The sequence below is a fragment of the Bison bison genome, unplaced genomic scaffold, assembly GCF_000754665.1.
Source record: "Bison bison bison isolate TAMUID 2011002044 unplaced genomic scaffold, Bison_UMD1.0 scf7180017864331, whole genome shotgun sequence".
In the NCBI taxonomy this organism is placed as follows: domain Eukaryota; kingdom Metazoa; phylum Chordata; class Mammalia; order Artiodactyla; family Bovidae; genus Bison; species Bison bison.
The window spans coordinates 3,209,558-3,236,000 of NW_011494903.1; the positions used below are offsets into that span (position 1 = coordinate 3,209,558).

Here is a 26,443-nt window from a genome sequence, read left to right on the forward strand (position 1 = left end):
GTCAGGCAAAATATAGAAGCTTACCTATGAAAAATAATTTTTTTGTCCTTTATAATAAGGAAGTTCAGTGACGGCTGGATCCAGGGCCTCAATTGGATTAGGTTTATTATATTAGGCTTTATAATTACATATATATTATAAATAACTATACATAAACCTAATATGATTAGGTTTATTAGATCTCTCCTTCCCCTCCCTTTTCTCCTGCCCTCCTTCTCCTCTGTCTTTTCCTCCTTTCTTCCTCAATGTTGGGATGTTGGCTCCATGCTCAGTGGTCTCCTTCCGAGAAGTGACAAGGACACCTACCAGCAGCTCTAGACTTAAACTGTACTAACTGAGCAGTCTTGAAAGGGGAGAATACTCCTTCTAACAGCTTCACCAAGATTGTCCCAAAAGTTTGGCATGACCCAAAAACCATGGAAATCCAGAGAATCATCAGGAAATTCTTATCACAACCTCTTTGCGTCAAATGGGTATGTTCTGCTTAGAATATTTCATGGAATTCTGGTAAATTCAAATAAAGAGCAATAAATTAGCTGACAAATATTCAAACAAAGGTAATTACTCTGACTAAAAGGGGTGAAGAAAAATCACTTTGGGATCATAAAATAAAGACTTGATTCTAGTCTAGAAAAACGAGGGCTTCAAGCTTGCACATACAAGCCTTTCTGTAGCAAAGTAAATTAGAAAACCCAATGACCAGTAAGTGCCTTTATAAGGAGAGAGAGACTGAGACACACCCGAGGGAAGAAACTCATGTGAAGACAAAGGCAGAAGTTGGAGTGCCAAGGAACTCTGGAAAGTGCTGGCAATGACCGAAGCCAGGGAGAAGGCTGAAACAGATTCTCCTTCAGAGCCTTCAGAACTGTGAGAGGGAGAAAAAAGTCCCTGTTTAGAAATCTAGTTCGTGGTGGTTTGTTTCAGCAGCCATAGGAAACTAATATAGATGGCAATATGCTGCAAAGGAATGAAAATTAGAATTCTCCACAGAAGAGCCTATTTAATAGTTTAGTTCACTCCATCTTTTTACAGTCCATGCAGAAGCCAGTTATCATGCTGAGAGTTTCCTTTGTCTTATCTGTAAGATGGGGATAATTGTATTTTTTTCTGTCAACTTAGAGGATTCTATGAAAATCAAATCCAGTCTTTCTACACTACACTGGATATTCCCAAGTGTGTTTAGTTGAACTTGAGGGTTAGAATGGTTCTGTGATAAAGTAAGTTTAGAAAATCTTAGATGTATAACTTTTATCCAAAATACTCACAGCACAGGTTATTAGATAAAAGACAAAAAGAAGGCCGGTAATTTGGAATCTGTTTAGTCTCATTTAACCCCATATTCTCTAAATTTCTCTGACCAGAAGTATCTCCTTTGAGGGACTTCAGTTGATATCTTGCAGATGCTCGCATTGGTTTGGAGCACAGTTTATGAAACACCGCACTTTGTAAGATAATGTAGGAATTATTTCTGTAATTATTTCTGTTGGCTATAGTGGAGAACACTTGGAAAATCTGCAGAAATCATCACTCGTCTTCATGGTAGTGCTCCGGACTTTGCAAACTGCCCACATGGCTTCTGTTGAATGGAATTGGAAGAACTGTGTAAATGGAGTAACAGATTTGATAAAACGTGTACTCCACCCCCAAGTTCAGGAGCAACAGAAGTTCCCCTGCCTCCAGAAGGAAGCAAGCATCTGCTAAGACGCCTCCGTATCCTGGGCCCTGTGACAGATAATTTCACAAATGTTATCTCATTTCACTGAAATCTTTGTGGTCTTAATGTTTTTATCCTAAAACTCATACATGAAAAAGATATTTAAGTATGAACATTTATTTCCTTTAACATCAAAAACAACTGAAAATTACATTATTTATTAGCACTTTTACTGGCAATAAGACATAAGTAGGTACTTAAGAGTCTAGCCCCAAAACCCAGATCAGGTATATTTTAAATTAGAAAGACTTTTTTCAAGACTTTCATTTCACTGGACCACCAAAGTGTTAGTCGTTCAGTCTTGCCTGACTCCTTGCAGTCCCATGGATGAGGCCACCAGGCTCCTCTGTCCATGGAATTCTCCAGGCAAGAATACTGGAGTGCATAGCCATTCCCTTCTTCAGGGGATCTTCCCAACCCAGGGATCAAACTCAGGTCTCATGCATTGCAGGCAGATTCTTTACCCTCTGAGCTACTGAGTAAGGCCCACCTTATAGTGTGCTTACCACCAAATTACCACCAAATAGTGCAGTTTCCATCCATCACTATACAGTCGCTCCCTTAACCCATTTCATCCTCCCCCACTGCTTTCCCTTTGACAACCCCTGTTCTGTTCTCTATATCTATGTATCTGTTTTAGCTTGGTTAATTCTTTTATTTTGGCTTTTCATTTTTTTGTTTTGTTTTATTTTGTCTTCATAGTCCACATATGAGTGAATTCATATGGTATTTATCTTTCTCCATCTGACTTATCTTACTTAGCATAATACTATTAAGGTCCCTCCATGTTGAAGACTATTTTTATACATAAGGCTCCAAGATGTGTGGCACCTCGGCTTGGGTAGTATGATAGAAAGTGAGCGAGCCAGGGTATATGATCACTGGCAGTGCAGTTCCTCTTCATGAAGCATATTTATACTCTTGTCATGAGAAAAACAGTTTAGCAGGGAACCTGGGAACACTGCCCCTAACTCCTGAGGAAGAGCTACATATGAGTGATCTCTAATGACCCCTGGTGAATTTGGCAAGAACCAATATTTTAATCAAATTGATTTCTCCAGGCATATAAAATGAGATATTCTTTTGATTTCTTCAGGGTACCAAAAAAGCTATAGATTCAAGATCATTCTGTTTAATAAGTGCAATCAATTATCGCATGTTACCACACCAGTCACTGTGTTAGTCATTTCTATGCTGGATACTTCCCATGCCTCTCTGTACTTAGTCTCCATCCTGCTTCCCACGCCTGCTCTGTGCCCAGAAATAGCGACCAGTGTGGATCACGTCACATGATTCCCTTCTTCTCTGTTCCACACAAGTGTTCTTCCAGATTGCTCTCTTCCCCCTCCCTACTCCTCTCCACAGCTCTCAGATCTTCTATTGCTGGTCTAAGGATACAGCACCAGCCATTGTGTTGCTTCCTACCCACAACTTGATAAATTGTCCATGTCTTAAAATCTCTTCCAATTACCCCCACTTGAGCGTTCAATCGTTTTTCTTTTGGGCACTCTTAGTATACAGCTTTGCAATGCTGCCTCTTTAGCCCTCCCGCTTTCATTCATGTATCATCTATCTACCATCTACCTCACTAAGACGTAGGTATATCTCCATTTTACAAATTAGAAAAGAGAGAGCATTTACCTGAATTCACAAAAAGTGGGAGTGGGGGCAGAGTCATCCTTTGAACCCAGGTTTGTCTGAGTCTAATGCCTGCACTCTCAAACATGATATTGCACAAAAGCAATTCTAACCAATAGTAAGTGTAAAAGCATAGGCAGTTATGAACTAATAGATAAATCAATTCACAATGTATTTAAAATGTTAATGTAAAAAATCACTATATGCCGATATTTCATAAGCATGAGCTTATTTGCTTATATGCTCTAACCCCATCATTACATCATTTTAGAGGTAAAGAAAGTGAAACTTATCCTCTAAACAGTCCCATCAGAAAGAACTTTCACAGAAAAGCCTCAGGGAGTGTAATACCTTGAAGGGTATTTTATTAAAGACACAAGGGTGAGACACAAGGCAAAAGATCCCAACATACCCCATGGTGAACAAATTAATAACTTTATAGTAATTTTTCTCTTCAAAGCTCCTTCTGGTCTACTCTACCTGTGGGGGCCTCCTGCTCTTCCTCCTCTTCTGATCCTGTGTTCCACTTTGACCACCTGTTCTCCTCTCTCAGGTTCCCTCCTTGCCTCAATATTTTCTATGCTTCTGCTCTTTGTACAAATGTTAATGTTCTTCCCCAAGTATATAGCCCAAACTGCACACTTCAACCCATCCAGGTCTAGAGTGTCAGTGAGTCATAATCTAACCTCTTAAAAGAGCAATTAGAATAATCATTCATGTATCATCTATCTACCATCTGTCTATCTATGGGTCATTCTCTATCTAGGTATGTATATCTAGGTGTGTATGTCTGTGGAAGTATTTTGAATTGCATCAATTCAAAAGGGCTAGTTTTCTGAACAGTATAGAGTGGGAAATTTAACTTCCAAGCAAAGAAGTTCTCCAGATGGTGTCTGAAGATGAGAGAAAAGAAAAAAAAAAAAAAAGAGAGAGGTATTCAGAATTTATATAATTTCCTCAAGGTCACAACCAATAAATAGCAGAGCTGGAATGTGAATGCTCCATAAAAAGTCATGTAACCTTTTATGTTTTATTACAGTGAGAATACAAAAGAACAAATTTTTTTTTCCTCAGGGACAAGGAAGAAAAAATTAGTCATATTTAATATACAAGTTAGTTTTAAGCATTTTGAACAGATTATGTTTCTCTGCCTGGAATGCCATAAAACTGACCACAAGTTCCCAAATGTCTGTGGGTTGCTTCTGTGGTTAGTATTGTCAATCAACTGAAATGGACCAAAGCTTGACCATAAGGCTATTCGATGCATTTGATAATTACTGTAACTTGCCAGTCACTGATCAGTAAACCAAGATTTTCTGAGGACCCATTCTGTGCTCAGTATTGAGCTGAGAAGCCTTGTGTGATACATTAAAAATGTAACACATGTTCTCATTCTCTGCTTTTAAGAAATATATTGCTGAGGAGTTAAGACAGAGCACATAAAGCAATCATTCACTGTGTACGATAGTACATATTCGTGTGCCAAGCTGCGTGTGTGGACTACAAACATCAAAAGAGAGAAAAGTGGTTCGGGGTGTTCTTGGGTGTTTGTGGAGGAGCTGGGCTGACATCCTGGGTGATGAAGCTGATTCCTTTTTCTGCCTTCTGCAGGTTAATTACTAGAGGTTAATCATTAGATATCAATCCTTCAGTCCAACATCCTCTGGAAATAAATTCTAAGTAAAAATGGTTACTTTCTAAAGGTAGCAATTGTTTTAAACAGTGTTGTCCAACTAGTGCAGAGGGTTTCTTGCCACCTAAGATGTCCCAAGGAGGTTGTTCAGAGCAGACACACCCTGAAAGCTGCTTCCACAGCTCACATCGGTCTTCTGTCATTCCTCAGCAAAGCTCTGAGAATCTCAGCTCTCTTCAGACTGCTCAACAATCAAGGATCCCCAGGTGGTAAGGAAAGCACACAAGAAGCCCCACAAGCCTCCTCATTGGCTCCCCCGACCCCACCACCAGCTCTGGACTTTGGTCCTCCCAGGGATAAAGTGCAGGCAATGCAAGATAATCATTCCAAAATTTTTGTGGGTCCAGGCCTTTCCAACTCTGATCATCCCTAGTGTGTGGCTTGTCAGGATCATGGTAGCATATTTTACTCAATAGACCTGAGCCCTTAACAGTCCTATTTCCTAAACACCAGCTTTTATGGAGTCACCAACAGAGAAAGGATTGTAGGGGAGAAAAGAGATGATTTTCTTTTTCCAGTGTTACTTCTGAATCCTTTTCCTTCTAGTCTTCATGAATCTTTCTGCTCACCCAAAAAGAAGTGGAGTCATCCTGCCAATTCCTCCCTAAGAAGCAACCACTTGACTTGCTCCACATGCCTGACCAGAAAATCTGAATATGTATGAGAAAGTGTAAACACCCACGTGGCTGGGACGTGGGAGAGCTGAAGGGTAGAGTCCATTCCTCTGTGTTGGCCAGATGATGTCTATGTCACAGTGTCAGTACAGGAAAAAAATGACATGGAAAAGGTAAAGGGATATTTTGGCTCTTCTTTTAAAACTCAAAGCAATAACATAGTCCCTGGCAGTCAAGGTTCAAAAAGCCAGCAACATAATTAGTCTGTTCAAGTCTCAGCAGTTCATACGGTTTAGAGATTTAAGGAATGGCACTAAAATGCCATAAACATAATCCAAAGAATAAAGTTTTGAGAACTGTTTGTTTTTAGTTTAGGGGTTTTTTGTTTTGTTTTGTTTTTAAAGAAAAGACACACTTGCCTTTATGAGTCTCATCATAGGGATTCCATTTCAGAACCTTGGGTTTTAGAGAAATAAATAAACAAAATTCCAAAGTGCACTGAGGTCTCGCTAAGAGGGGGCATATAGAAGCTGATAGCCTCAGAAGTAAGCAGGGAATCGGGGCTGGGGGCACGAGCATTCACTCATTTTCATAGAGAGGAGGCAGAGGCCCATATGGTGTGACTTCTAAAGGACTATGGGGCATACAGCCTTCCCCCAAATCAATCTTCCATGCTTTGCTCCTGTTTTAAAAGTCACATTTTGTTTTAAAGTCAAGATTTTCCAAGTGTGTTTCCTGAAGCCCTGGGCTTCTTTATCAGTGCCTGTGGAGCTCTGGAGGATGCCAGATGGGTGGTCTCCCAGACCCCACTCTCACTCTGTTCCCACTTATTCCTATTTTATTTGTTTGAAATTTTTACTAGCAAATGAATTGAGCTATTTAGTTGGTAAGAAGGGTTTTACTAAGAAGTAAAAGCAAGAAGAACAATAACAAGAAAACTTCTGAGTCAAGTTGTCACTTTCAGCTGACAGTGTATGAACATGCCCAGCGCCGATGTGGATTAAGAACACAGGACACAGCATTCCCAAGAGTCACCGCAGCTCCCTTAGCAAAGAGCAGAGCTTTGAGGCTGGAACCCCAAATCTACAATATGATGGGGGTGCTAATGGGGGGAGGGGTGACTGGAACAGGTAAGGTGTCAAAAAAGGATGAAGAGGACCAAGGAAGGCTAAGCCCCAAGAAGTGACACACTTTAGGGACTTGGTAGAGTATGCAGCATAAGAACATGGAAATTTCCAGGGAAGGTGCTAAAAGGGGCAGAGGACACTGAAAAGATATGACACATAATATCAAATGTATCAAATGAAAAATTCAGCTGATGCCAAATAAAGAACCTCAGATATCAAGTGAGGGGAGAAGCTGAAAACCAAGATGCAAATTTCTAAGTAAATTGCATGGAATCAGGTACATGATTTAGGGCCTTCACCCACTTTGGGGCTTCCCTGGTGGCTCAGATGGTAAAGCATCTGCCTGCAATACAGGAGACCTGGGTTCGATCCCTGGGTTGGGAAGATCCCCTGGAGAAGGAAATGGCAACCCACTCCAGTACTCTTACCTGGAAAATTCCATGGATGGAGGAGCCTGGTTGGCTACAGTCCACGGGGTTCCAAAGAGTTGGACATGACTGAGCAACCTCACCACACCCACTTCAAGGGGATAAAGATTCCCCAACTGAAAATTAAGAGGGAGATTTAAGAGAAAGTTTTAGATAGAGGGGGGTTGCCCGGTGGCTCAGACCATAAAGAATCTGCCTGCAATGCAGGAGACCAGGGTTTGATTCCTGGGTCGGAAAATCCCTTGGAGAAGGGAATGGCTAGGAGGAGCCTGGTAGGCTACAGTCCATGGGGTTGCAAAGAGTCGGACATGACTGAGTGACTAACTCAACACTTTTAGATAGAGAAAGCCTTACTGTGAGTTCTACCCTCCACTCTGGGACAAGGAGTGAGTGTGAGGCTGACTCCTGCCTTGGAGTTTAGTAGGAGAGCTTTCAAAGGAGAAACTCTAAGAGAAACTGCTTCTGTTGCTGAGTTTGGGAGGTTCCTTTGACATATACTAAAACCCCTCTGGTGCTCTCGAGGAGCAGAGAGAACTGTGCTTAGGAGATAACTTTGTCCCTCTTTGACTGCAAGTCAAGATCCGTGCTGCCTATAGCCAGGTGGAGATGTCCAGGGTCCTTTTATGTGGGATCCTAAAGACATGCATAAAAGAACTTCTGCCAGAGGACAGGGAATTGGGTTGGAGAAGATCTATGCAAGAAGAAGCACCAGAAAATCAGAGACTGAGGAATGAAGGGAACAATAGATCAGAGATGAGGAGAACTGCTGTCATCTGAAAGCCAAGCAGGTTGGAAGTCTAGAGGACCATCTGTGAGGCTCTGAAAACAAGAAGGCAGCTTACAGACAGCATAATTAAGTAGGTTTTTTCTTTCCTTTTTGTCTTTCCTCTCCTATCTTTAACCTCAAAGTCAGAAAGAATAGCTATTGACCGATGAGAAAGATGAACGAAGAGGCAAGAAGTTCATCATATCCTTTTCTCCAAAGACAAACTTGTCCAGTTCCGGCTCTAGCAAATGGAGGACGTTTTATTTGTGAATGCAAATTGGAGTTAATTAACATATTATGACTGAAGATCTTAATTTCTGAAATAAGACTTAAGAGATTGGGGGTCTCATTTTATAAAATTAGAATGACCAGAAATGTCATTATGCTTGATAGTTTTCTTCCACAGGCAGGAAAACAATATCTTCCCCAATGAGTTCATCTTAAAGTGGCAATCAAACAAAAATGCCTTTTAATGATAAGCCCATAAACTAGGCTTGTTTACAGAACCAGTTAAAAATGATTATAGGACAGAGTTGATCCCACCCCCATTTTAATGTCCTGGGCAGGTCTTCACACAGAGCTGAAAGGTAGCCATACACTGTGGTCAGGGGAACAGTGATAAATAGAAGGATCCAGGGAGGATCTGGAAGGTTGGTGTATGTTTGCTTGTTTGGTGTCTTTTAGTTTTCCCTTGGGCTTCCCTGGTGGCTCAGTGGTAAAGAATCTGCCTGCCAATGTGGGAGACATGTGTTCGATCAAGAAAATCCCCTGGAGAAGGAAATGGCAACTCACTCCAGTATTTTCGCCTGGGAAATCTCATGGACAGAGGAGCCTGGTGGGCAACAGTCCATAGGGTAGCAAAAGAGTCAGACACCACTTAGCGACTAAACAAAAACAACAAAATTTCCCTTGCAGAAGATTCTTGCAGAGCATTCAGCCTAGGAAGTCTTTTGATTTCACCACATGGCAGAATTCTGCATAAACTCCACTTACTACAGTAAAAAGAAGTCTATCTTATGTATTCACACCATACACATGATATAGCTATATATCATACCATATACCCATCTCTCTCTCCTATTTATATTTGTTTATAGGAAAATGAACCCTAGCCCTAAAAGTCCTTCTGTTTTCTTTCTTTAATTTTTTGGGAGGGGAGAGTAGTTTGTATCCTTTCAAAATATCAAGTTGGTCCTTATTTGCTTCTCTCAGCAAGACCATTCACAACTCAATAATGGGAAACACAGTCACAGAACAAGAAAGAAAAGAAAAATTAAACTCAGGAGAAAAAAGATATGGATTCATAAGACCAAAACAATAGGCATTCTAAAACAACCCAGCATTGATTAGGTGCAGCAGGAAATAGGGCTGGAATAATGGCTCAAGAATTACAGGAAAGAATCCCTTCCAGGTCTTTTAGCTAAGAGCAAGTATAGTATCTGTTCTTACCAGCTGTATCATCTATCTGAGGACAATACAGTAAATGGAACAAATTTTTGGAGCAGGGAATTGGAATAGGAGCTTACTTAACTTCTCTCTACACATACACCTGGTATTCTCCAGAAATGGTGCAACTCCCTGTCATAACAACAGTTGCAAAATGTAGATTTTGCCTTCCTCACATTTTTTAATTTCTTTGTTCCTCTTCAGCACTTGCAAGTGAGGTATTAATTTTTCTCTGGAGGTTTCATGCAGCTTTGGCTCCACCCACTATACTGTCACAGGGAGGATTTGGTTTCTTTTTCCTCCCTTTTTGGCCTCACATCTGTGACTTGGGGGCTTCCCAGGCAGTACTAGTGGTAAAGAACCTACCTGCCTACAGATGCAAGAGATGTAAGAGATGAGGATTTGATCCCTGGGTGGGAAAGATCCCCTGGAGGAGGGCATGACAACCCACTCCAATAATCTTGCCTGGAAAATCCCATGGACAAAGGAGCCTAGGAGTCCACAGTCCTAAGGGTCGCAAAGAGTCTGACCCGACTGAAGCAACTTAACATGCACGTGTGACTTGGAGCCCATGGGTTGCTTTCTTTTGAGTATGGCATTGACCTCCATGGATTTTTAACCAAGTGTTTGGTGAGTATCTTCATTATTACCACCCTTTGGTTTTATTTGGTTTAGTTGCTAAATCGCATCTGACTCTTGCTGACCCCATGTACTATAGCCTGCCAGGCTCCTCTGTCCATGTTATTCTCCAGGCAAGAACACTGGAGTCTGTCACCATTTCCTTCTCCAGGGGATCTTCCCAACCCAGGAATCGAACCCGGGTCTCCTGCACTGCAGGCAGATTCTTTACTGACTGAGCTACGAGGGAAGCTCTCTGCCACTGCTCTCATTGACCCAAGGCCTTTATTTCAGTAGCTCTCAGAGCAGCAGCAACCCCAAATCCAGGAATTAGTTTTACCCATTTTGTGTTAGATGGCATCTCTAGGTAACCAGTGCTTCAGCTACCTTCCAGGCTCCATGCTCTTCACCAATTCAAGCCTGACCATCAGATGTTTACACCTTCAATGGTCTGCCCCTTCCATCTTGCCCTTCTGGGTACCCTATGCCTATGGTCACAAGGAGCCAGGCTCTCCCAACCCTTTCACTTTTCCAGTCTCTTACCCCATAAGGCTCTCTATATTCTCTTGGACATCTTCTTCAACCCTGCTCAGAATTCTGAAATCTTGTTCTTCATCCACTCTATTCTCAACTTCCTTCTCTTAAAAAAAAAAAAAAAGAAAGAAAGAAAAGAGTTACAGGAATAAAATATCTGAGAACCCTGTTTCCTTGGGGTTTTAGGAAGCATTTCTAATGAGCTGTTTTATTCATAAAATATTTCATAACAGTTTATCTGAACAGTGCCTGATAGTCTTCTGGAAAAAATGTCTAATTCTATCCCTTGACCCACAGGGGAAGAGCTTGCATGTCATAAAAATTGAAGGGAGGCTTGTGCATTTCTGGATCCAACAAAAACAAGAGTGGCATTGATTAGTGTTGGCCCAGGTTTCCACCTTCTTACAGACAACACTAAGGTGCGTTTACTCATTTATGGCTTAGTAAGAGACAAGAGTTGAAGTCAGTGGTAGTTTAGAGGAAAAGCTCAGTCTCCAGCCCATTACTAGCTGGGTGATGGCAACAAAGTCATTTAACCTCTCTAGGCCTCAGTGTCCTTACTTAAAAGCAAAACTGATACCAGCCCTAACCTCATAGGAGTTTTATGAAGATTCAACAAGCTAATGTTGATGTGGTGACCATGGTAAAGAACTGCTCATCTTTTATGTTGTGTGAATTACTGATGAATAACCCCAGCTTTTGTTGTTTGGGATCCACTATCATTTATTCCCACAAGGCTGCTCCCAGTTAACAGTCAAGCACAACACTGGTACCAATGCAGATCACTTGAGCTATAAGACCTCTGGCCCACAAAGGTGACTTTGGCTTAAAGACTCCCATTGACTTGGCAGAACAGTTCTTGGAATTGCATTGCAGCTTGAAAAAATCTCTTCCTATCCAGTCTTCCATCCTCCCTATCTTCTTCCACAAGCGTCAGATAATCACTGTGGTAAGAAGACTCCTGCCACTTTCTTCAACCTCCTCTTGTTTACCTTTCACATGTTTTTACCCACAATAAGCCTTTTTGTTTTTATCCAATCTTAGTGTATACAAGCACAGTTGGTAAAAATCAACATCTAGTGTACAAAGATACACAAACATATACAGTTATCTCTGATATGTAGTACTTGCTCTGTAAATAGCACTTTTATTATTAACAAATAGAGTGATTGGTAGCATAAACTTGGGAATTCAGAAAAAGGAAAAATCATTTCAAACCAAGACATTCAGAAAGATTTTGTAGGTAAGATAGATTTAGAGCTAGCTGGAAAAATCTCTAAAGTAAGATTTGTTCAAGATGGGGGTCTAGGAGAAAGAGGAGATAATAAAAGAAACACAGAGGGACTTACTCAGTGATCTAAGTGGTTAAAACTCTGCCTTCTAATGCAGGGAATGTGGGTTCAATCTCTGATCAGAGAACTAAGATCCCACATGCCATGGGGTGCAGCCAAAAGGAAAAAGAAACACAGAGAGTGGCTGGGAAATGGAGATGCTTCTAGATTGGCAGGAGTGTAGGGAACATGTGCTGTTGTAATTCTGTGTAAGTCTAGAAAAGTAGGTTGAGGATAAACTGGAGTGGAGTTGTATGAGCCAGTTGTGCTGTTGCACCAAGCAAACCCCAAATCTCAGTGGCTTACAACAAGAGACATTTGTTTCTCATTTGTGTTGCATATTGGTGGCTCTTATGGCTCCATATCATATGTCTTCTCAACTTATTCTTTGACTCAGCCTGAAAGATCTGTTCTTCCTTGAGAAACCTGGTTTCCCCAAGGCAAAGGACTGGCAGAAACATATGATGTCTTTCGAAGCTTCTGCCAGAGACAAGACCTATGTCATGTCTGCTCGTATTCTATTGCCCAAAATAAGTCATATGGCCACGCCTGACATCAGTAGAACAAGGGATACCCCTCCAACGCAGGAGACACTAAAAGTTACATTGCTGTGGATGAGGATATATAGTCCTCTCTCAGGAAAGAGGGCTAAATAGTTGATAACAAGAAATTGTTCTACCACAGGTGAGAAATTATTCAGTTGACCATACATCAACATTTAATATCTTTTAGCAGGCCAGTGAGACCATCAGGGTTGCCTGGATATGAGATGAAATGAAGGAGTAGAGAAGAGAGTAAGACTGTATTGAACCAGGTAGGAGACACAGACAGGCAAGCTAATGTCATGACAGCTGGTATTGACTGTGGCTTCTCTTCTGGGACTCAACTCTCTTGTCTTTGTTCTGAGACCTACACAAGAGGATGGAGAGGAAAGTCACCTGTTAGGACAAGGAACAATGAAGTCACTTTCTAAGTATCTAGATAAAGAGGGATGTAGGGCCAATTCTCAGGATAGGCCTCAGAAAACTGTGAAAGAGAAATCAGATTTATCTTCAGAGCCCACTCTCCTTGTACCTCTCCTTTCACAGGACCCCAGTTTCCATCCCTATGGAACAAGCCCCAGCTCACAGTGCTCTCCTTTGTCCCCAAGATGCCCAGGTGTCCCCACCTGTGATCCCTCACAGGCCCTCCCACACCCTCCCAAGTGACTCCCACTGCCTCTGGCCTGACCCTTCTGCTTCAACCCACCTTCTTCCAAGGACAACTTCCCAATCACTAATGTCATCCCATCCACAGGGCCTGGCTAGGCAACTGGCTAGCTGTTCCCTTCAAATACACAGTTCACTATAAAACATTACTTTACTACTAATTTTTTTTAATTTATTTTATTTTATTTTTTAACGTTACAATATTGTATTGGTTTTGCCATATATCAACATGAATCCGCCACAGGTATACACGTGTTCCCCATCCTGAACCCTCCTCCCTCCTCCCTCCCCATACCATCCCTCTGGGTTGTCCCAGTGCACCAGCCAGGTGGACAACTTCACCTCCAAAAAGCGGTCTCCTATATAAGCCAGTTGAAGAAGATATTCTTAAGCAAGGAAACCAGTTAGAAGCAGTTCTGAAACCAGATCACACAGGCAAGTTCTCAGTGTGTTAGCATCCTAGCACCCCATCTTGGCCCCTTCTTAGCAGACTATGTGGAGCGCATCACATATAATTTCTTGGTCTGCACAGGGTACAGTTAGATGATGTCAAACATTGCCTTCTATTATCCTGCATATATGCGTGCATGCTAAATCACTTCAGTCATGTCCGACTCTGTGCGACTCTATGGATTGTAGCCCACCAGGCTCCTTTATCCATGGGATTCTCTAAGCAAGAATACTGGAGTCAGTTGCCATGCCCTTCTCCAGGGGATCTTCCTGACCCAGGGACTGAACTCTCATCTCTTACATCTTCTGCATTAGCAGGTGGGTTCTTTACCACTAGCACCACCTGGGAAGCCCATCCTACAAGTGCATTTTAATGAGAGTAGCAGCTTCAGAGCCAGGGACCAAGGCCTGAACATTCCAGAACCTATTACACAGTATAACCTAATATAATGATCATGCTGTGTGCTACAAAACTGTTGAAGGGTGGCAGTTCTCTTGCTGTAATCCTCACACACATGGACAAACTTTTTGTCACTATTTTTGATGGGAATAGAAAGGAAGGTCATGCTAGAGAAAAAGGTGACTCCCTGATCTGCCCATGATCCTTCCTGGTGGCTCAGTGGTAAAGAATCCACTTGTCAATGCAGGAGACATGAGTTCAAGCCCCAGGTCAGGAAGATCCCCTGAAGTAGGAAATGGCCACCCACTCTAGTATCTTTGCCTGGGAAATCCTATGGACAGAGGAGCCTAGAGGGTTACTGTCCATGGGATCGCAAAGAGTTAGACATGACTGAGCGACTGAACAACAGACGAGCACCGGTTTATTAAGTATGTGTGGGCTCATCTTGAGATGCAGGATCCTTTTCATCCACCAGAACATCAGAGTGCTGGTTGAGACCATTCAATATTAAAAAAAATAAATCAATCAACTCAATGATTCTAACATCTGCCCCTTGGGTGAATAAATAACCCGGCACCTTCTCACCAGTGGCATCAGGTCACAGGGTAATCTTCAGTACACCATCTCCCACAGGCACAGAGGAGAGGCAAAAGCCTTCTCCCACCACAGCTTCCAGATTTTCCGCTCTCAACAAGCAGTGCGTCCAGTTGGACCTGAAAATACATCGCCTGCTGCCAGTTGCTCCTGAGCCACCTCTGAAGTCGAGGGCCAGCTCTCCACTGAGCAAGGCTGAAAGCAAGTCACTTGGACGCCTGTTTCTTCCGCAGCCCCACTGCCACATCGGTGCCCCCCCCCCACTCCCGCCCCCGTGCCTGGGACTCCGTGGGACTCCTGGCACCAGATTCCCTTCCACAGCGGAGACGGTCAGTCACCGCTCCTACCAACGGTGAGTTAAAAGGCATCTGTTTATGAATAAATTTTGCCAAATGTGAGTGGAGTGCGGCGACGGAAGAGGGCAAGACAGGGAAAGTTGTGCTGAGAGAGACTGGGAGGCTTGGGGCTGACTTGGCAGATGACAGGTTTTGTTACAGATTTTTAAAATAATGTTGCTTTAAGAACAGAATAGAAAGCCAAGCCAAGAAACATCAACAGTAAGTTTTCTTCCTTTCCACCCCCCGCCCCCACCCCCTCCCGCAAAAGATATGCTGAAGCCAGGTTTAATTTTATGTCAGGAAAGAATTCCCTCCTGAGACTTCCCTGGCTGTGGTTCAGTTGAGGATAATGTTTTCCAGCCATGTTTCCAGAGTCTCTCAAAGACTGAAAGGAAAACGGGCAATCTCGAAGCCTTTGCTTTGAAGCAGCAGGGGGCGCTGTTATGATAAAGAAACCGCGGGTGGTTTCTTCTTGGACGGAGGTGATGACTGAAATTCCGGCAAGGTTCTCTACCTTTTCTTTTCAGGACCAGGGAGTACCTAAAGAATAAAATATTTACAGATGCTAGCAAATTTTATGCCTCTGATTTTAATGCAAAGACTTCATGTTATATTTTACATCAAAAAGGAAGAAGTTCCAGCATCTGCAAGACATAAAAGTATTTCATGATTACTTCCATCACCGTGTAATAAAGCATATCTCATACAGTTATTGCAGTCCCAAAGTCCCCGATAGAAGTGGATGTTTAGAATTGGACTTCCAAGGCATAACAAAGAGCCATTGTAACCACCTTGCCAAAATCCACCTACCCTTACCATAGAAGATATATCAATGCTGCCCAGACTACTTCTGTCCAGTAATACTGGTTTTTAAATTATTTGGCCCATTTAAAAATTAAGGGAGAGGTTGGGAGGCCACACTCACTGATTATCATTAGAAACAATATTTGCTCTGTTTCTTACCAGGTTGTTTTAAGGTCCTACATTAAAACACACAGTGGGACTTCACACACAGTCAAGGAGTAAATGACTGTTACTACACATATACTGTACTACCTGTAACTGTGTTATTATGAATGTTAATGCATTTTAGCTAATTCTCATGGCCCCTACCTCTGATTACTTATTTCATTCTAGCATCAACAGAATCCTTATGCAGAAAACCTTCTGGAGCTAAAATTCTACAATATCTCATACACATTTCTATCAGTGTTACTTATACATTGTTAAGAATATCCCCAGGAGTAGTAAAATAGGCTTCTAGGGGAGTTAGTTAAGGGAATGCTGAAGTTCAGGGAAACAGTCCCAGAGAAGAGGGAGGTGATGGGGAATTAGCTGGAACATAAAGGATTTAACAGGAGAAGAAGCATCATTCATGGAGGAAGTTGAAAAATCAGAAGACCTCTCCAAACATGTATATGGGTAATATAATACCCCCAAGGGCTCTCCTGATGTCTCAGAGGGTTAAGAATCTACCTGCAATGCAGGAGTCCTGCGTTTGATCCCTGGGTTGGGAAGATCCCCTGGAGGAGGGCATGGCAACCCACTCCAGTATTCTTGTCTGGAGAATCCCCATAGACAGAGGAGCCTGGTGGGCTACAGTCCATGGGGTTGCAAATAGGCAGACAGGACTGAGCAACTAAGCAGAGTACAGCACATACGACTTCAAAGACTAATATTATATGGTTCAAGGAATTCTATTACAGCAGACTGCCTCAGATTTTCAGAGTGAATATGGGAGAATGACCTGAGAAAGCAAGAAATTGGTCAGAAAATAGACTTAGACTAATAAGGGACTGGCAGGAACAGAGTCTACAAACAAGAACGATGCAATATATATATATGTATATATGTGTGTGCACGTGTGTGTGTGTGTATTGCTTGTGGCAACCCCAGTATTCTTGTCTGGGAAATCTCATGAACAGAGGAGCCTGGTGGGCTGCAGTCCATGGGGTTGCAAAGAGTCACACACAACTTAGTGACTAAACAAACCACAAAAAACGGAGGTGTGAAATTGTTGAGGGAACAGAGACAGAGTTAAAAGTAGCTCAAACATGGCCTAGTCTTCCCTCAGAAGAATTGTGAGAGAAATTACTCTTAATATTCTCTAGTATCATGAAATACTTTGCATTTCTGCTCTAGAGAGAACAAACATATCAGCTATTTCCAAACATGGATGGCTTACATAATATGTCTCCTAATATATGAATCAGCAGAGTTCTCAATGGTTCTGGAAAGTTTCAGATCATCCTGAAACTGGTTAGCTACTCATTCTAAACTGATCTGAGTAGGAGCTGTTCATCTTCACTTCATTTTTATATTGTGAGCCCCTTTGGGTATTTCACTTCATTTTTATATTGTGAGCCCCTTTGGGTATTTCTGCACGTCCTCCATGGGTACCTCTGACCATGTTCTGATCCCCAGAGGGTTCAGTAGGGACATTAGTGAATGGTGCTACCTGTCAGATTTAGTGATTAATCAGTGAAGGAAGATTTGCTTTGATATCAGTTTGGGGTTGAATTTTGGTTGAACTTTGTGCACAGTGTCTATGAATTTAAATGAGTTTCCACATGAACCTACTTTAGAAAGCAGTGGTAACTCAACAAGAAACATAAATCCTCTGTGTTTCTCAGTCGTTCTTCCCAATTGTACAATATCAAGTATTAATTCTCTACTGGGTAGTAGGTTTCCTCTGGTATCTGAGGCAATGTCATAGTTTTCCAGTTGTTTTCAGATATTAAGGGCTTCCCTGATAGCTCAGTTGGTAAAGAATCCTCCTGCAATGCAGGAGATCCCAGTTCGATTTCTGGGTTGGGAAAATCTGCTGGAGAAGGGATAAGCTACCCACTCCAGTATGGCAACCCACTCCAGTACCCTTGCCTGGAAAATCTCATGGACAGAGGAGCCTGGTGGGCTGCAGTCCACGGGGTCACAAAGAGTCAGACATTACTGAGTGACTTCACTTTCACTTTCCAGTACGCTTGGGCTTCCCTTGTGGCTCAGCTGGTAAAGAATCCGCCTGCAGTGTGGGAGACCTGGGTTCAATCCCTGAGTTGGGAAGATGCCCTGGAGAAGAGAAAGGCTACCCACTTCAGTATTCTGGCCTAGAAAATTCCATGGGCTGTATAGTCCATTGGGTCACAAAGAGTCGGACGCAACTGAGCGACTTTCACTTTCAGATATTAAGCCGCAGTCCAGCCATTCATTTATAGTTTATCTTCACCTTCTACCCACTGCCAATCCAAGTATGAACTGGTGCCCTATCTGAGGCCTATTTCAAGGGTACCACCACCTTGTGTCCCCCTTCTAGGATTACCCTTCAGGGGTGTTGAGCTGAGAGGTGCACGAGGAATTGGAAGAACACCAAGCCAACCAGATACCACCATAATGTCTCTGTCCTCATGAGTGCTCCTTCTCTGGACACAGCCTGGCCATTGATGTCCACTGTGAGGCAGGCTCCAAATTCTGACTCTGGGGGCTAGAGGTATGAGTTCTTTGAGATCCAACGATTTGAGAAGTTGGAAATCCATTTTCAGCTCTTGTCACTGGCCATGTACTCCATTGTCTTCTGTAGCTGGAGTGTGGTGGGGAAACTGTCTTGGAATTGGGGCGACTCAACCTCAAATTCATTCAAACCCGCATCCACTTGACCCACAGAAATTTCCTTTCTTGGCCATTAAACTGAGTGCCCCAACACTGTCCCCTCCCTCTAGCCCTTTCACCAAGACTCATCTTCCCTGCTCCCATGATAAATTCAAGTTCTTTTCCTCAGCAAATGCCCAGCTGGAGGACCAAAGGATACAACAGTCTTTATGAACAATTCTCTTAGAATCCCTAAGGAGGTTTTTAGGGATAAAGGCCAGGTATCCCGATTTCCATTCCCCATGAGAAGGGAGTTGCCTCTCATCTCATACACACTCTATTCTACTGACCCTTGGGTTTACCTCCTCACTCCCTAGCTGCCAGTTTTTTAGCGTAGCAATGTAGCAGAGGGCTTCCCAGGTGGCTCAGTGGTAAAGAATCTGTCTGTAAAGCAGGAGACACAGGTTTGATTCCTGGGTCAGGAAGATTTCCCCAGGAGAAAGATATGGCAATCCCTTCCAGTACTCTTGCCTGGGAAATCCCATGGACAGAGGAGCCTGGCGGGCTACAGCCTTTGAGGTTGCAAGAGTTGTACATGGCTTGGTGACTAAAGAACAACAAAATGTAGCAGATGGAGGCTGGTAGTAGCTGGCCACACTTATCACCTCTTAGGAATGTTGAGTCTGACTCCAGTGTCTGTCAGTACAGTTACTGAGTTCTTTCTCTGTCCTTTCCCTTGAGTCTTAGTTGCCAATCTCGGGTGTCCCACTGATAGAACAAAATGGAAGTAAACAAAGTTCTTTGGAAGAAAGAAAGTATAGAGTAAACATAAATACTTAGGACAGCTATTTGGAATCATTTGGGCCATTCTTAAGAGTTTTCATTATTACCTATTACAATAGCTTCATTTTCATTTAACCAATAAGAACCAAACGTTTATCACAAGTCAGACATAATGATAGACTTTGACACTGCAGAAAAGAAGACATAGCCCCTGCTCTTTCAGAGTCCTTCACTATTGTGTAACATTTACAACACAGCATCCTGATGCTAGTGTGAAGGTAGGTTAAAGCCGCTAACAGCAGACAGAGGACATGCTTCTCCAGAAGTCGGGGTAGATTTCAAAGAAGAGACATTATCTGATGTGGCTCTTGAAAAATGAAAGCCATCAGTCATTAGGTAGGAAAAAGAAAATAGGGGGAAACATCTCAAAGAGAGATAATGATGGCATGTGCAATGACAAGGACTCAGTACATATGCCTTTGGAGGGTGTGCTAAGTCGCTCAGTCGTGTCTGACTCTGTGGCTCTATGGACGGGGGCCTGCTAGGCTCCTCTGCCAGTGGGATTTCCCAGGCAAGAGTACTAGAGTGGGTTGCCATGTCTTCCTCCAGGGGATCTTCCCCACCCAAGGATGTTCCCCAAACTCTCATCTCCTATGTTTTCTGCAATGGCAGGCAGGTTCTTAACCACTAGTGCCACCTGAGAATCCTTTGGGGTGGAGTGACGCCAAAAGATGGGCCTAGCAGAGCCACTTGAATCTAAACTGCAGGTGGCTTTAGATTGTCTGTTAAGGAGTTTCGGGTTTTTCTGCATGTGAAATGGGGAATATCAAAGGTTTTAAAGCAAAGGGCCAAGTCAAAGAATGTCGTGTTCATAAGTCTCTGACCTCAAAGTAGACTAGGATAAGAAAACAAGGAGTTAGGAAACAGTTGTGATCACCTGGGGGGAATTGATGAGTGCCTGAACTCCGTGTACAGTGTCAGGAAGAAAGAGAAGGAACAGATAGGAGAAAACTTTCAGAGAAGAATGGAATTGAGAATGACTCAGTGATTTTAAGCTTGGGTGTCTGGGTACATGGAAATAGTCTGCTAAGATAAGGAGGAGCACAGGAAGATCTGGCTGAGGAGGAGATAAGGGTGCAGTTGGGGACATGTTACACTGGAGATGAACTGTGGGAAAGCTAGGAGGTATTTGGGCAGGAGTTCAGGAGAAAAGTCTAGGTTAAATGTGGGAATAATTGGTGAGCAGACGAGGCTTGAGCCTAGCTGAGTGACTGTGAGAATATCCAGTGAGAATATGTAGAAAGAGAGCAAGATGCAAAGGATAGAACATTTAAAGGGCCACAAGGAGTGAGAAGGGAGTTCTGGAAAAGGGGTAAGGAAAAAGTCATTAAGAGAAGAAATCAGGACACAGCCTCTCTCAAAAGGGAAGGCCAGGGGAATGTCAAACAAGACAGAAGAGTTCCAGTGTTAGATGTTAGATAAAAGTATGCAGAATAAAAACCAAAAAGAAATGGTTATGAGATAAAGAACTTGCAAAGTACTGGGGTGATGCTAACTTTAAGCAGACCATGTTTTTCTTATGTTTAGATAATTGAAAGGAATATCTTAAAATAGGTGTTTTAGAGAACTTTTAGCTGTCTCTTGGATCAGAAATCTCTGGAAATGCTGATTTTTCCATAGACCATGAAATGTGCTTATATCCTTACATTTTTTTCTTTAGGATAAACATTTTTTTAGCAAATAAGCAAAAAAAGGCATTTTTTTTGTTTGTTTGTTTTGAAGGGGTAAACTATATATGAAAATGGCCATAACTGAAAGAGTTGGAAGTGATAACAGCAATTTTTCTCTGTAAGAAAGGAAATAACTTAGATTCAGGAAAAGTAGCTTGCTGACAAGGCAGTCAGTCACATGGCTCCCTGAAGGAAGTTAAGAGACTGGTTTTTTAAGGTCATAGTTCTATGAAAAGTGAAGTTGAGGTTCACATGAATAAAGTTTTCTTTGGTTATAATGAGTGGACGGTCAAAAAAAAAAAAAAATCCAGCAGAAACACAAAAGGCTGAGGTAGTAATGCCTCTCTCCATTCTACAAGCTTAGAAATGTCAAGTCAGATTATTTGCTGAAAGAGTAAACATCTTGAAATACGGTAAGAAAATGCATAAGTAGAATTTATTTAACATTCTATTTCCATTCTATGCAGGTAAATGCATATTTTCTTGAACAAAACATCAAAAGTAAAACTTTTGCAAAAATATAGCATTCTCCTTTTGTGAAGTCTTGGATCAAAGGCTCATCATATAAATATACATTATGTTTTCTTATATTCGTGTAATTCCCTGGTGGCTTAGACGGTAAAGCGTCTGCCTACAATGTGGGAGACCAGGGTTCAATTCTTGGGTTGGGAAGATCTCCTGGAGAAGGAAATGGCAACCCACTCCAGTATTCTTGCTTGGAAAATCCCATGGATGGAGAAGCCTGGTAGGCTACAGTCCATGGGGTCGCAAAGAGTCGGACACGACTGAGCAACTTTACTTTCTTATATCCATAGATAACATATTGTCAAATAAAAATGATACCTTTAGGTTATTGCTACTTAAGACAGTATCTTGTGATATATATGGACTTAAAGAGGATGGAGGAGAAAGGAGATATTGATAAAATTAATTAAATGCCTACTGCAGGCATGTGCTGAAAATTCTGGTAATATTCATGACAAGCTCTGTGAGTTGTGTCCAGTGCTCAAAGAGTTTGGGTGTACTCCACTTTGGCACAGGTCTTCTAAGCTCCCCAAGCCTTACTCTGTTTATTCAGTCATAATGCAATTATCAAAGACGATGAACCCATTCTCATTTTGAGTCAGGGATAACTGGGATCTAAGAATAAATAGGGGCTTCCCTTGTGGCTCAGCTAATAAAGAATCCACCTGCAATGCAGGAGACCTGGATTCAATCCCTGGGTTGGGAAGCTCCCCTGAAGAAGGGAAAGGCTACCCACTCCAGTATTCTGGCCTAGAGAATTCCATGGACTGTATAGTCCATGGGGTCGCAAAGAGTCGGACACGACTGAGTGACTTTCATTTCACTTCAAGAACAAATAGAGATGGACAAATTAAAAGATTATCTTGGCACCTCACTATGGATTGCTTTGTCTCTCCAGGTTTCATCTCTTGACTCTCTTTTGGAAAGCAAGCCTGTTTAATAGTCATAAAGACACGGGAGTCTACCTAGATAATTTGCCTTTTCCTTGAATTGTACATTCTTTTATAACCTCAGAGATTTATCTATGCCTGCATTCTACCCAATGTGGAATCTGTCTGACACTGTGAAGCATCTGAATCAAATATCTAGGCCTAATCACCACACAGACTTGAGTTCCAATACCAGCCCACTTTCACCAATTAGCTGTAAACTGAGGCAAGTTGGTTAACCATTTAAAGTAAAATTGGGATGATTAAAATTCCTTCTTTGGGGGACTAGTATCAAGACTAAATGTGATACTATTTTTTATAACATACTTGGTATAGTGCTCTGACCTTAAATGATAGTTGGGAGAAAAACAGACTGGGGTTCTTTCGGTTACCTGGAGCTTATCTTTTTTAACTCTTTATTTTGTATTCAGGTATAGCTGATTAACAATGTTATGACCGTCTCAGGTAACATCAAAGAGATTCAGCCATGCATATGCATGTATGTATCTTCCCCCAAACTCCCTTCCCATCCAGACTGCCTGGAATTCGTATTTTAAATAACAGTCTTTCCCATTTTCAAAATGTCATCATGTTATAATGCCTTTCCATCGATCAAGCCAAAATCTATCTTATTCTTAATTTTTCCCACTAATTCTGTCCTCTGGAACACCATGAAATAAATCCAGTTTTCAAATATTTCCATTTCATTCAATACTGAACTGTCCATTGTTGAGTAACCAAATGAGCAAGACATAATTTTAGGCTCAAATAATCTCAGGTAATAGAGGAAAGAAGATACATAGACAAATAATATACCTTCACAGTACACTATTTAAAGTGTGTAGGGGTCCAGAAATATACAGTGTGCATTCAATTATTATACAAACAGAATATGCATAAAAGACAGGAAGAAATTAATTATTGGAACACAAAGATAGAGATGAAGCCTGTGCTTGAAAAAAATTTGTGGGAGAGGAGTTGTGCTATGCTCTGAAGGATGTGTAAGACACAGGAGCATCCTGAAGGAAACTGCATGTGCAGAAACACGCAGGCAATGTTCAGAAAGCAAGGGGCCATGCAGTGGACAATAGGCATGACTCTGGTGTCAAGCGATATTGTGGTCTATATATGCACGAAACATCAGGGTAACCTGAACCAAACCAATGCTTCTCGTATAACTGTTATAGTTAGTAACACAGTCATCATTGTGTATTTTCTTCATCCATCAGTATTCACAGTACAAAGCTAACATAGATAGTCACTGAAAATCATTCATGTTAAAAAAAAAAATCTTACATGAAAAGTTCGGGACATACCAGGTCTAAGTACAGAGTAATGAGTAGAAGTGAGTCCTTTTTTTTTTTTTTTTCTCCCAGTTGGCATAGTTGCCTCCCTTCCCCTTTCATTTATTCAAGGACACCATGCTGGAAATTTGCCCATATTAACTTTCTCCTTACTTCTACAGCTTTCTCATTAACCAAACAGATATGCTGTGACTTCTCCCAGTCTGGAAAACAGTTCACCTCAACACTGCTTCTACCTCCAACCAACTACTTTCTACAGGGGGAAAAAAAAAAATCTTAGGAAAGAAAATGGTGTATGTATATGGTTTCCATTTCCTGTTCGAGTTTTTTTTTTTTCCCCTGTGGGTTTTGCCTTCAACACACATCTGCTGTCTGACTGCATATCACGACATGTACCACTACCATTCTAGCCCAAGGCATTGTCATGTCTTTTGGATCCCAACAGTTTCTGACATGGTCTTCCCATTTTGGGTTTTTTTGTTTTGTTTTGTTTGTTTTTTGCCATTAGTTTGCTCCGCTTTATTTCCAACGTAGCATCTGGACGTGATTCTGCTCAAGCATATGTCAGATCATGTCATTCCTCTGCTCAGAACCCACTGAAGCTTTCCATCCCATTCAGAGTGGAGAGTGGCATTCTCTCCACAGTAATCTCTCAGGACCCATGCTCTCCAGCCTCATACTTCCATACCATTCCTTGAGCTTCCCAGACTTGTCTCATTTCAAATAACTGTGTGCCATATGCTTACTTATCTGCTGGCAAGTTTTCTGTTTTCAGAATGATTTCTATTGCTTGTAATAGGTTGGTCTACAGTGAAAACTAGTTCTCTTTGTGATTTGAAAACACCGTCTACAAACTCCATTATTAAAACACATTTATTTTTTAAAGTGTATCCCTAATGCTTTACTAATTTTTTATCATGTGGACCCTTTTCAGCTTTCATCCTCTTAAATTATCTTTATTGTTGTGCATGCCTAACACCTCCCTTCTACTTGAAGTTCTCTCCCACTTTTTCTTCAGAAGTACTGGTCCTTGGAAATAGGTCCACCCTCCATGAGTGCTCTACAGTCTCAGTCACTAGATCGTCCTCTTCAGTTCCCAGCCCTTCGGCAGTTCACAGAATTCTGTCTTTGGTCCTCTGCTCTTTGTACATATTCAGTCTGGGAAATCTCATCCTTTCCCTAATGCAGATCTCCAACTATACACTGAGTGCTCCCAACCTGAACTCCAACTTCCCTCCTGAACTCTGTTCCCAGTTGCCTTCCAGCCAGCTGTTTCAATACGTTCCAGTGTCATTTCAGACTTAATACATCCCAAATTGGACTCGTTAAATTTCTTTGCAGTTAGCTTTTCAAGCAAGTCAAACTGTCAGTAAATGCACCACTAGCCATCTAGACACCATTTTACAAATCTCCAAGTCCTTACTTCTCTGCCACATTCCTTTTCTTGCAGAGATCCTTAGAAGGCATCTTTCCAAGCCCACAGTCTGCATCTTTGAACAAAACAGTGTGTGTAGCTTAACACAAATATATCCCTAAAATTAAAAGCTACTTTCTGTGTCCAACAGAACAGTCTTCGGCACCCTAAAATGATAGATGTGGATTCTGAATACCAAAAAATCTGGGTTTATAGTCTGGCATTGCCTTTTGTGGCTTTAGGAAAGTTAGTAAGCTTTCTTGAATCTCAGCTTTCTTATCTGCCAAGAGAGATAATAATGATTACTTCACACATTCTTTGGGAAGATTAACTGAAATAAATAATATGCTCACCCCTAGTGACACACTGATACTTTTAAGAGACACTCAAATATTTAATTTCCTTCATTCTCTCCTATCAAATGAGGCAATTATACTGGCTTAAAAATTCCTTTGCTCAAATATGTTTGAAATGTGATACCATCCCTTAAAGAACAGGTTGTAAAAGTAGTCCAGCTGTGATTTAATATTGAGAAAGTCAAGCAGAGGGAGTCAGTTGAAGAATGTAATTCACCTGATTCACAAGCCATCTGATGTTATCTGGAAGGTACCAGTGATCTTTTCCATGACATCTTATTACAAAATGGTATGTTCTCTTTGTTCTGTTCTGTGGAGTGATGGGTATTTGTTCTTAGACTAAGATCATTGGAATTCTCCAAAACAAGTGAATAGAATTAAAGACGCAGATTGGTAGTGATTTAAAGCCTAGATTCTGAGTAGAGCTGCCAAAATTCAAATCCGCACACTAGCTATGTAGTCTGAGGCCAATTATTTGATTTCTCCATGTCTCAATTGTAATGTAGTATTGCTGTGAGGATTAAATAGTGTAAAGAATTAAAGGACAGAGGAAAGATCCATTTAACACAGCACTAAAGAGCCACTGATAAAGAATTCACTTGCCAACACAGGAGACACAGGTTTGATCCTGGGTTGGGAAGATCCCCTGGAGAAAGAAATGGCAAACCATTCCAGTATTCTTGCCTGAGGAATCCTACAGACAGAGGAGGCTGGCAGACTATAGTCTTCGGGCTATAGTCCATGGGGTCACAAAGAGCTCGACAACTTAGGACTAAACAGCCACAAATGAGCCACTGAACACATGCCCTCAGGGAGTGAGCAAAACCTGGAGGTTTCTTCCATAAGAAGAGAGCAGGATTTCCCTGATTTAAGGGAAATACCAGAGTTATTATTAAACAGTAAGTATGACAGTTGACAACT

The 26,443-nt window shown here is 41.7% G+C and overlaps 1 protein-coding gene across 1 annotated transcript in view; it reads left to right on the plus strand.

Annotated features, from left to right (window-relative positions):
* The first annotated feature begins 14,578 nt into the window (after positions 1-14,578).
* Positions 14,579-26,443, plus strand: part of DAB2 (Dab, mitogen-responsive phosphoprotein, homolog 2 (Drosophila)) — a 211,717-nt gene continuing 199,852 nt past the window's right edge. Inside the window, exon 1 of the mRNA XM_010853735.1 lies at positions 14,579-14,913. The gene's annotated coding sequence lies outside the window, so the exon portion shown is untranslated. The remainder of the gene's footprint in view (positions 14,914-26,443) is intronic.